Source organism: Tupaia chinensis, unplaced genomic scaffold (genome assembly GCF_000334495.1).
Source record: "Tupaia chinensis unplaced genomic scaffold, TupChi_1.0 Scaffold000515_1, whole genome shotgun sequence".
NCBI classification, from domain to species: Eukaryota; Metazoa; Chordata; class Mammalia; order Scandentia; family Tupaiidae; genus Tupaia; species Tupaia belangeri.
This window is the reverse complement of record NW_006160028.1, coordinates 5,265,507-5,274,267: the sequence shown is the minus strand read 5'-3', so window position 1 is coordinate 5,274,267 and position 8,761 is coordinate 5,265,507.

Genomic DNA, 8,761 nt, shown 5'->3' with positions numbered 1-8,761 from the left:
AACGACAGATGGAAAGAGTTCTGATGGGCTGAGAATGAGAGGAAGGACACTCCTGGTCTAGGGGACAGCAGCAGCTCAAGCACAGAGGACTGGAGTGTGGCATGTTGGGGTAGCTACTGCTCATTCAGCGCCCTCCACACACAGTGGCACAGGGATCTCAAGGCTGCCCACCAACCCTAAGGAATGGGTGAAATGCTTTCCTGCTGTTCCGAGTTTAGAGTGACAGGTTAATCTGCCCACGTCACACAGTGGTGGCACTGTGATTTGAGCTGCCGAATGGCCTGCATTTTGAAGCCCATGATTTTCTTACTGTGCTATGATTCATATTTGTAGAGAGACCTGAACTAGCCTCCTTTGTGAAACATAACATATAAAAATACAAATAAATATGAAAAAATGATAGGTAAATATTTCCATAAGTAAATATATTTTATGTACACATTTAATAATATATATCTTATTTGTAACCATTATCTATTTAACTTTATTTTATATAATTACATAACTATATTTACTTATAAAATAAAATGAAATAAAATATGGGTTGGATGTGAATTAGGATAATTATTAGGTAAATACAAGAACCTAAATGCTGGTCCAGACTCCCATCCAGCAGCTGTGTGGCCTCAGGCTCTACTCATCACCCTAATTTCCTTATCCGTGAAAGAGAGTAATAATGGTGCCACTTGTAGCCTTGGATTAGTTGTTATGTTCAGATTAGATCATAGATGTGAAACAATAAGCAAGTATAAAAGAGCCACACAGAAGAGTTTTTATTGCTGACACTACCCCCGCTCTCCTGAGAGTGTGCATCTGTTACAGCGCCCACAGGTGTCTGTCACCAGCGTGGTCCCTGCAGGGTTGAAACAAAACAAACACCTAGGTCAACAGGCAAGACGCTGTGCTTTCCTGGACTCAGATGCTGGTTTCCTGGACTCAGACCACGGCTGGGGGCTGTCTGGGGGCAGGCAGTCGGGCTGGCTCTGCCATTACTGGTGAGAGACTGTTACTGCCTGGCTTCCTGGCTGCTGGGGAATGTGCCCAGAGTTGGGTCGAGATGGCTGTCAACAGCTCCTTGAGGGTGCAGGAGGTGTTCCAGACATGCTAGGCTACAGAAAGAGATGTCAGACCTGCCAGAGAAGTAGGCCCCTGTCATGTCTGCTAGAGCTGGTGGCCTGGAATGAGGACAGGGTTATCAGAGGACTCGGGGGCAGTTTATTCTCTGAAAGTACTGATGAGAACCTAGTGAAGCCTTGGCTTCAGAGGTTGGGCTACTGACAAAATGCATCTGGGCAGGACGGCAGCCAGACCACAGCACTGAGCTAGTGTTGTATCAGGATTGTTCTAGGTTCTGGGATGTGGCCTGAAGTGCTCCTCAGGGTCCAAGGGCCGGATTGGGTGTGTGTACATGCTTGCGTGCCTCTGTGTGTGGTCTGTTGTGTAGAGAACTGAGGTACTCCATACTGCTGAAGAAATCTCTTCCTTCCTTATCCCACTGGTCTCTGGTATTCCGAGACCAGGCCTTTCGCTCATCTGCAGCTCCAGCCATCTTAAGTTAGGATGAGCCCCCTCAAGTACACGGCCACAATACAAAGAGAAGACCTTCATTTCTCACACCACACTGTGTGTGTTATGTGGTGTTAGCTGCCTATGCCAGATCATGCCCTTCTGGAGGGTGAGATGACACCTGGGTTCTCTGCATAGCCCTGGCTCAGCATGGAGCCTCCTGGAGTAAGCTCAGCCTTCCTGATCTCACGGCTATCCACTGGGATCAGAACACGTCCGATCACTGCTGAGCATCAGCGGGTGCCTCTAGGTAAGAGCAAGGTGTGAGAGCAGGCAGTGTGAACTGAGCAGCCCACGGGGACACTTGGAGCTGTAGTGGGCCCTCCTGCCCCTTTGGACTGTCCTTGTTACCTGCCAGTTCTGGCCATGGGAATGATCAAGCAACAAGATTCTCTGGAATGGTCCATGGACCTGAGCCCCCTAGGAGGGAGCTCCTCTTGCCTTGACCTTGATTGATTTTGCCCGAGGCAGGAGAGGGAGGAAGGTAGAAAGAAGCTCTGACAAAGGCAGTTAGGCTGAATCACTTATCTCTGAGCAGACTGAAGGGACTGTTTTTGTCAGTTGCCCAGTGTTAGGAAGATGCTGGCCCAGGGCCTGAGCTGGAGGTGGCTAATGACAATGTTAAGGCTAAATCCCAGAAAATGCTTCCTGCCAGAGGGCTCCTCTTTTGCTCTCTGCAATGAACATCTTATTCTGTGTTAGAAATTTGAAGTAAAGGAATAGACACAGAGGAAATGGACCGAAGGTATCTCCCAGAGAAATGCTCTTGCACTTGAAGAGTCTTGTGTCTTGTGTCTCCCTAGCTAGTGCGGGTGACTCACAGTGGGAAGGCTGCAAGGCAACCCCCTGCTTTCTCCATTACCAATTGCAGGATTACCTTCTTTAGAAGCCACGTGGAAAAAAATCACACTCTTGCAGCCAGACAGACTTGAGTTACACGCCAGGTGTGTTTTAAATCTCAGCTGTGCTAATTTGGGAACTGAACGTATCTGACCCTCAATTTCCCACCTTTACCTGTATTAGTCCTCCTTCCTAGCATCAGTGTGGACATCATATGTAGTGCTTAGCCTCGTGCTAGGCACAGGATTGGTGATTAACACATGGAGGCTATTTTTAACATCACAGCACTCTTTAACGGTTGCTTTCAGTTATTGGTCATCTGATGGGCCAATCTGCTAGGTACTGTGAAGAGGAAGATAAATTGGTCCTCCTCTTTCTGGAGGACCTCAGTCTAGGACAGACTGACATGTGTAATAGGCATATAGATAAAAGAGAGTTGCCCACGTTGCATGGGGGAGTTCATATATTTGTTGTAAGGATGGTGTGTGTCACTTAGCTGGTAATAAAAATAAACATAGGAGCTTTCATTTACTAAATTCTTACCATATGCAGGCATGTTGCATACTTTATAAGCATCTCATTTAGCTCTGGTTAAATCTGGCTCTCTTTATATCATGCCCTCTCCACACGTCTGAATGTGACTGTAGAAAAGCACGTCGCCATCCTGACTATCCTAGTTCATGACCACGACTACTAATGGACCCTGGTGTTGTCAGGACATCTTGCTTCATTTCCCTAGCCCAGTGGTTTTCCAGCTGTCATTAGTGTTACCTGGGGGAGCTTATGGGAATGTACTGCTGCCCGAGTTCCACCTAAAACTAATGAAATCAGGGTTTTTGTGGGGGTGGACCTGGCATCAGTACCTTTTTAAAAAGACTTTGCAGTTGATTATAACAGGCCACAATGGTTAGAGCTAATATAGATGACCAGTTCACACTTTTTTTTTTCTCTTTTCAAACCTCTAACACCTTCTTCCCCACCCTCGCTTTGAGTTGCTAATGTTTCACACTTACCTAAGAAGATGATGTCAATTAGAAGAGAATTTCTACACCTTTTGCCTTAGCAGTCTTTAGACTATTAAAATAACATAAAAGAGGTGGCTTGTAAGTGATAGAAAAGTATAGTTTTGGAGGCTGGGAAGTCCAAGATCAAAGTGTTGGCAGGTTTGGTGTCTGGTGGAAGTCCACTTCCTAGTTCCCAGGTGTCCTCATTTGGTGGGAGGGCTAGCTGGCTCTCCAGGGTCTCTTTTATAAGGGTACTAATCCCATTAATGCTGGCAGAGCCCTCATTTCCCTAGGGCCACACCTGCATTGAGGGTTAGCATTTTTAACATATGAACTTTGGGATGATGTAAACGTTCAGGCCATAGCAAGATTTCTAACGTTTCCAGTCTGTGACTGCATATTCCACCTTCTGCACGTTACTATGGTTGATAAATAATTACTGCTCCTGTTTAGAACTGCCCTCTCCACTTGCGTGTGCATGTTATTCCCCCTTAGTTAAGGACATGACTCCGTCAAGTCTCCCTTCTCTTTCCAATGTTCTTTCTCTACTGGATCATTTCGACCTGCAAATATCTCCATCTTCATCTCCACCCCATCACCCTGTCTCTCTCCCTGTGACTGTCGTGTCCCCCACCTGAATCCACTCACATGCGTGTGCACGTCTTCTTCTGACCTAACTTACCCCCCTAGCTACTGACTCATTCCTCTGCTCCTGAAGGAGCTGTCTACACTTGTTTCCTGCAGTTCCTTTTCTCTTATTCTCATTTAAATCCACTCTCATCAGTCTTTTGCTCCTGTCAGTCCACCAAAACTATACCTGTCAGGCTTGTTAATAAACTTTTCATTCCAGATCCAATGGTCAAATCTCAGTCATTATCCTGACTTACCAGCAGCATCTGATAGAGTTGCTCACTCCATCGCCCCTGAAGAAGTTTCTTCTCTTGGCTTCTGGAACATGACTTTCTTTAGTCCTCTTCTCACACTGGCTTGTAGCTCTCAGTTCCTTTCATTGGTTCATTGTCACTTGCTCATTTTGAAATGTCCCAGGAAGCGGCCCTTGGACTCGACCGCATCTCTTGTCTCCTCACCCGCTGCTGATCTCACACCATCCATATGCTGACACTCCTCAATCTGTATCTCCATTGCAGACTCTGCACTCCACCTTCGTGTATGTAACCGTCTGTCTACTCAATCAATGGGTTTGCATCTTCGAAATGACACATCTGCAAAGAACTGCTGCTTTTCTCTCTAAATAGCCATCTCCACTTCAGTAGACAACAACGTCACCTTTCCAATTGTTATGGCTTCCAACTCTAGAGTCGTTCTAAATTCGCTTCCTCTCATGCCTCATCCAGTCTGTCAGCAAGCCATGTGAGCTAGACTTCCAAAATAAATCAAGATTCACCAAATTCACACTGGTCTAAGACAGATATATCTCTATATTTAATTTTTAGAATAGTTTCATAACTGAAATTCCTGGTTATGTTCTTGTCCCTCTATGGCATATTCTCAAAACAGCAACCAGAATGATCGTTTAAAAATATGTAATATAATGTCATTTTTCTGCTCAAAAACCAACTAAGGCTTTCTGTTTTACTCAAAGCCCGAGTTCTTAGGATGTCCTGCATGAACCTACATTCAGACTCTCAACAACTTCACCTCCTGCTCTTTCTAGTTTTTCGTTCGACTCTACCTCACTAAGCTTGCACATCAAACATAAGGCATATTTTTATCTCAAAGCTTTTGGCCTTCCTGTTCTTTCTGGTTGGAATACCCTTCCTTCATATATCTCTATTATTTGTTGCATTTCTTTATATTTTTGTTTAAATGTTGCCTTATCAAAAAGTTCATTAAACTACCTTATATAAGATAACAATCTTAGGCTGGGTCTGTGGCCTAGGGGTTAAGGGAGCTAGATCTTTCATGGCTGACCATGGTTCGAATCCCACCATAGCAGCTAGGAAAAAAAAAAAAAAAAAGCTAGGCATGTGTATGTGCATGTTCCAGATCCTGACAGGATTGGCCAACAAAGTTGTGGTATGACCTCTCCATGGGAGTGCTTTCTCTCTCTCTGTCTGGTGAGTATACATGCTTCTAGCAATTAAAACTAAACAAAAAGATTGAGACTTGAAGGACAGCACACACATACATGTACACCAAAGAAAAGTATCTACTTGGAAAAACAAAACAGAACAAAAATACCAAAGCCAAAAACCAAACACAAAAAACAGAATCTCCAAATACCCAAGCAGATTATATCAAAGAATAGAAGTCCGGACTGGAATCAGATATCTCTGTAGTTCTCAGTACTGCTACAATACTGAAAGCTATGTAGGTCACAATAAACGTATACCTCAACGTTCTGGGAGAATATTACTTCCAACCAAGAAATTATATTCAGACAAATTATTTTTGTTTATTTTTCATTTTTGCTATAAGGTGTGTGTGCTTGCCAAAGACAGAGAGAGGAAAGGGGAGAAAGCACCCTCCAGAGGGGATGGCTGCACTACAATCCCTTCTCCATTCTCCTTCTGGGATTTCGGGCACACACTTGTCATGTTTTTCCACATAACGGTCACGCACTCAAATTGCGCAGTTGGCCACGTGGGATCCAGCCACCTTAACCTCCGTGCAATTTGCTGGTCCCAGACAAATGATTAATTAAAGGTGAGGGTGGAATTAATAGCATTTTTGGGTGTGAGATTATTATTATTTTACCTTTTGCACAACCTGTTTGAGGAGCATAGGTTTGAGGTGCATATGTTTCTCTAAAACTAGGGAATAAACTGAGAGAGAATAAAGAGACCTCCCTTTAAGCCCAGAGCACAACCAGTTGAGGGTGGAGTAGGAGAACAGATGTTTCCAAAATGGAGATCTTCAAACATTTAAAAAAAAAATAAAACAACAACAACAACAAAGAAAGAGGGATTGATTACATGATGGTACCTGGCAGTATTCCAATGAATTTTATAATTTTTTTGGAAAGTGAGAGCTGCATTAATAATAGGTAAGTAGAAAATTGAGCACACAAACAAAAGAGGACTCTAGAAATGACAGCTAAAGAACGTATATAAAAGGAAGTAACCCTAAACTCCCACACGGCTGAGCTGTGAGCAGTGATTTATCTGTTCATGGTAATGTACCTTCTAGGGCTGACCTGCTGGAGGATGGTATCCCTGTTTGGGGAGGAGGTAGGAAGAGAGGTGACGGAGTGGTGGTAAAAGAAAGCTGAATCCTCATAGTCTATAGTAGGAAGTCAGCGGGTAATACCTAACATTGTAAAAACAAACACAGAAACGTGCTATTAGATACGCTGAGATGATTCTGTAAATCAATAGAAGAGTTCATTTGGGCAGGAGAAAGGAGGGATACAGAGGGCTGGGGCAGGGCTGTCATTTCTCCTTACAGTATCTGTGTATTAAGAATCACATATGTTGGGACCAGCAGTTAGCGTAATGGCTATGTCGCTGGACTCCCACGTAGTCGACCGCGGTTCGCGTCCTGGACCCGGTGGCTTAAAACTCACGCTGGGCACGTGTGCGTGCGTGCCCAAGATCCTGAGAGGAGAACAGAGGAGAAGGGATTGCGGTGTGACCATCCCCCCGGGGGGTGATTTCTTGCTTTCTGTCTCTCTCTATGTCTCTCTCTGTCTGGCAAGCGCACGCGCCCTATAGTGAAAATCTCCCTCAAAAAAAAAAAAAAAAAAAAAAGAAAGAAAGAAAAAAAAAGAATCACATATGTGTATTTTGATTAAAAAATGGGATCCGTATCTCCCACGTATCCAGATGGGGCCCTAAAGTGGGCACGCTGACGCTGCGGTCTTGCCACAGAGAACACAGTCATCACACAGATCAACGAACAGCGCGCCCTCCTTTGGGTATGTTACAGATGGCCGTCGCAGAAATGTCCCCCTTTCCTGGTTCTTGGAGAATACATTCTTACACCATTTCTTTCTAAGTCCAGAACCAGAAAAATCTATGTTATCAGTTTCAGTTCATATTGAATTTCAGCTCTTTCCTGAGATTTCTTGGCCTAGTTTTATGCTAATACTGGAGCAAGAAAAGGCCTCTGGGGGGCAGGTTTGGGTGTGAAAGCCTACCTAAATCAGTGACTGAACTTACTAGGTTTGTGCCGGGCTGGTTACTAAAGGTTTTGCTAACTCATCTGAGGAAGGAGAAAACATTTCTTTCCTGGTAGAATTGTGTGAGGAAGAAATGAATGATTTAGTACTTAAAGTACCTGATACATAGTAATTGCTTAAAAATAATGATAATAATAAAAAGATTGAAGGAACGTCTGTGGTTAACTCTTGGGCTAAGACAGGAACTCCATTTAGCTGGGTCCAGGCCCTACAGAAGAATCATCGGTAAAGGACAGGTGCTCTGGGAAGGTGAAAGACAGTGGAAATAACCCAGAAATTCTCCTGATTTTAACAGAAGTTCTTATTCTGTGTTGTGCACTGTGTCTTCTGAATTGGCTGCAGGGCTCAGCAAATTGGTGGAGACCCAGATCTTGGAATGTTTTATGCACAAGGATCAATAAAAGCTCTTAGCTCATTTGGCTTCCATAGCAGAACAATTGCTCAAGTCCAGATAATGTGGAATAATGGAATCGGGGTTAACAGGGTTATCTCCCGTCTCGAAGTTCCTGTGGGTCTGGTGGTGACCACGCATTGAAACTAGGATCTAGGGTCAGAGTCTCGCTCCTGTGACAGGCGTGCCCGTTTTCCAACTTCAAACAGAGCACTTTAGCAGTGGTCCTGCTTTGAGGGGCTATGGAATCTTAGGGTGTATGTCGTTGGCTCAACTTGTGAGTCGTTTGGGTTCTCAGAGTCTTGGGTCCGGGTCTGCGGTCAGTGCTCACACTGCACTCCCGGAGGAAATGTACTGCAGGCAATAGGGAGTGAAAGAGCTGCCTTTCTTCCTCAGGGATCATCTTCTGGGCCTTCTGCATGCTTCTGGGTCTGAGGGTGGAGGAGAAAGGATTGACTGAGTTGCTGCCTGGGGCTTTAAGATAGGGGGACAGTGCAGTGAGGGCCAGAGAGGGAAAGCAGAAAACATGGCCAGAGTCTAAAAAAGGGAGTAAAGTCTTGGTTTGATGGTGTCGCGGGATGGCTTCTGTGATGGTATCCAAGTTCTTGGTGTTTCAGACAGAGAGCTGAACGAATTGAAGGTCTTTCACTGAAATCTTTGTCTGAAACACACCAGTAATGAAAGGAAAAGGTAGTTTATTAAGTAAAAGTGAAAGTGCACTCTTGAGAGGTAGGAGCGGGCTGAGAAAGAGTGGCTCAGAAGGCCCTGGCGGTTGCATTCTGTGAGATTCATATATATATATATTTGTTTATATATATA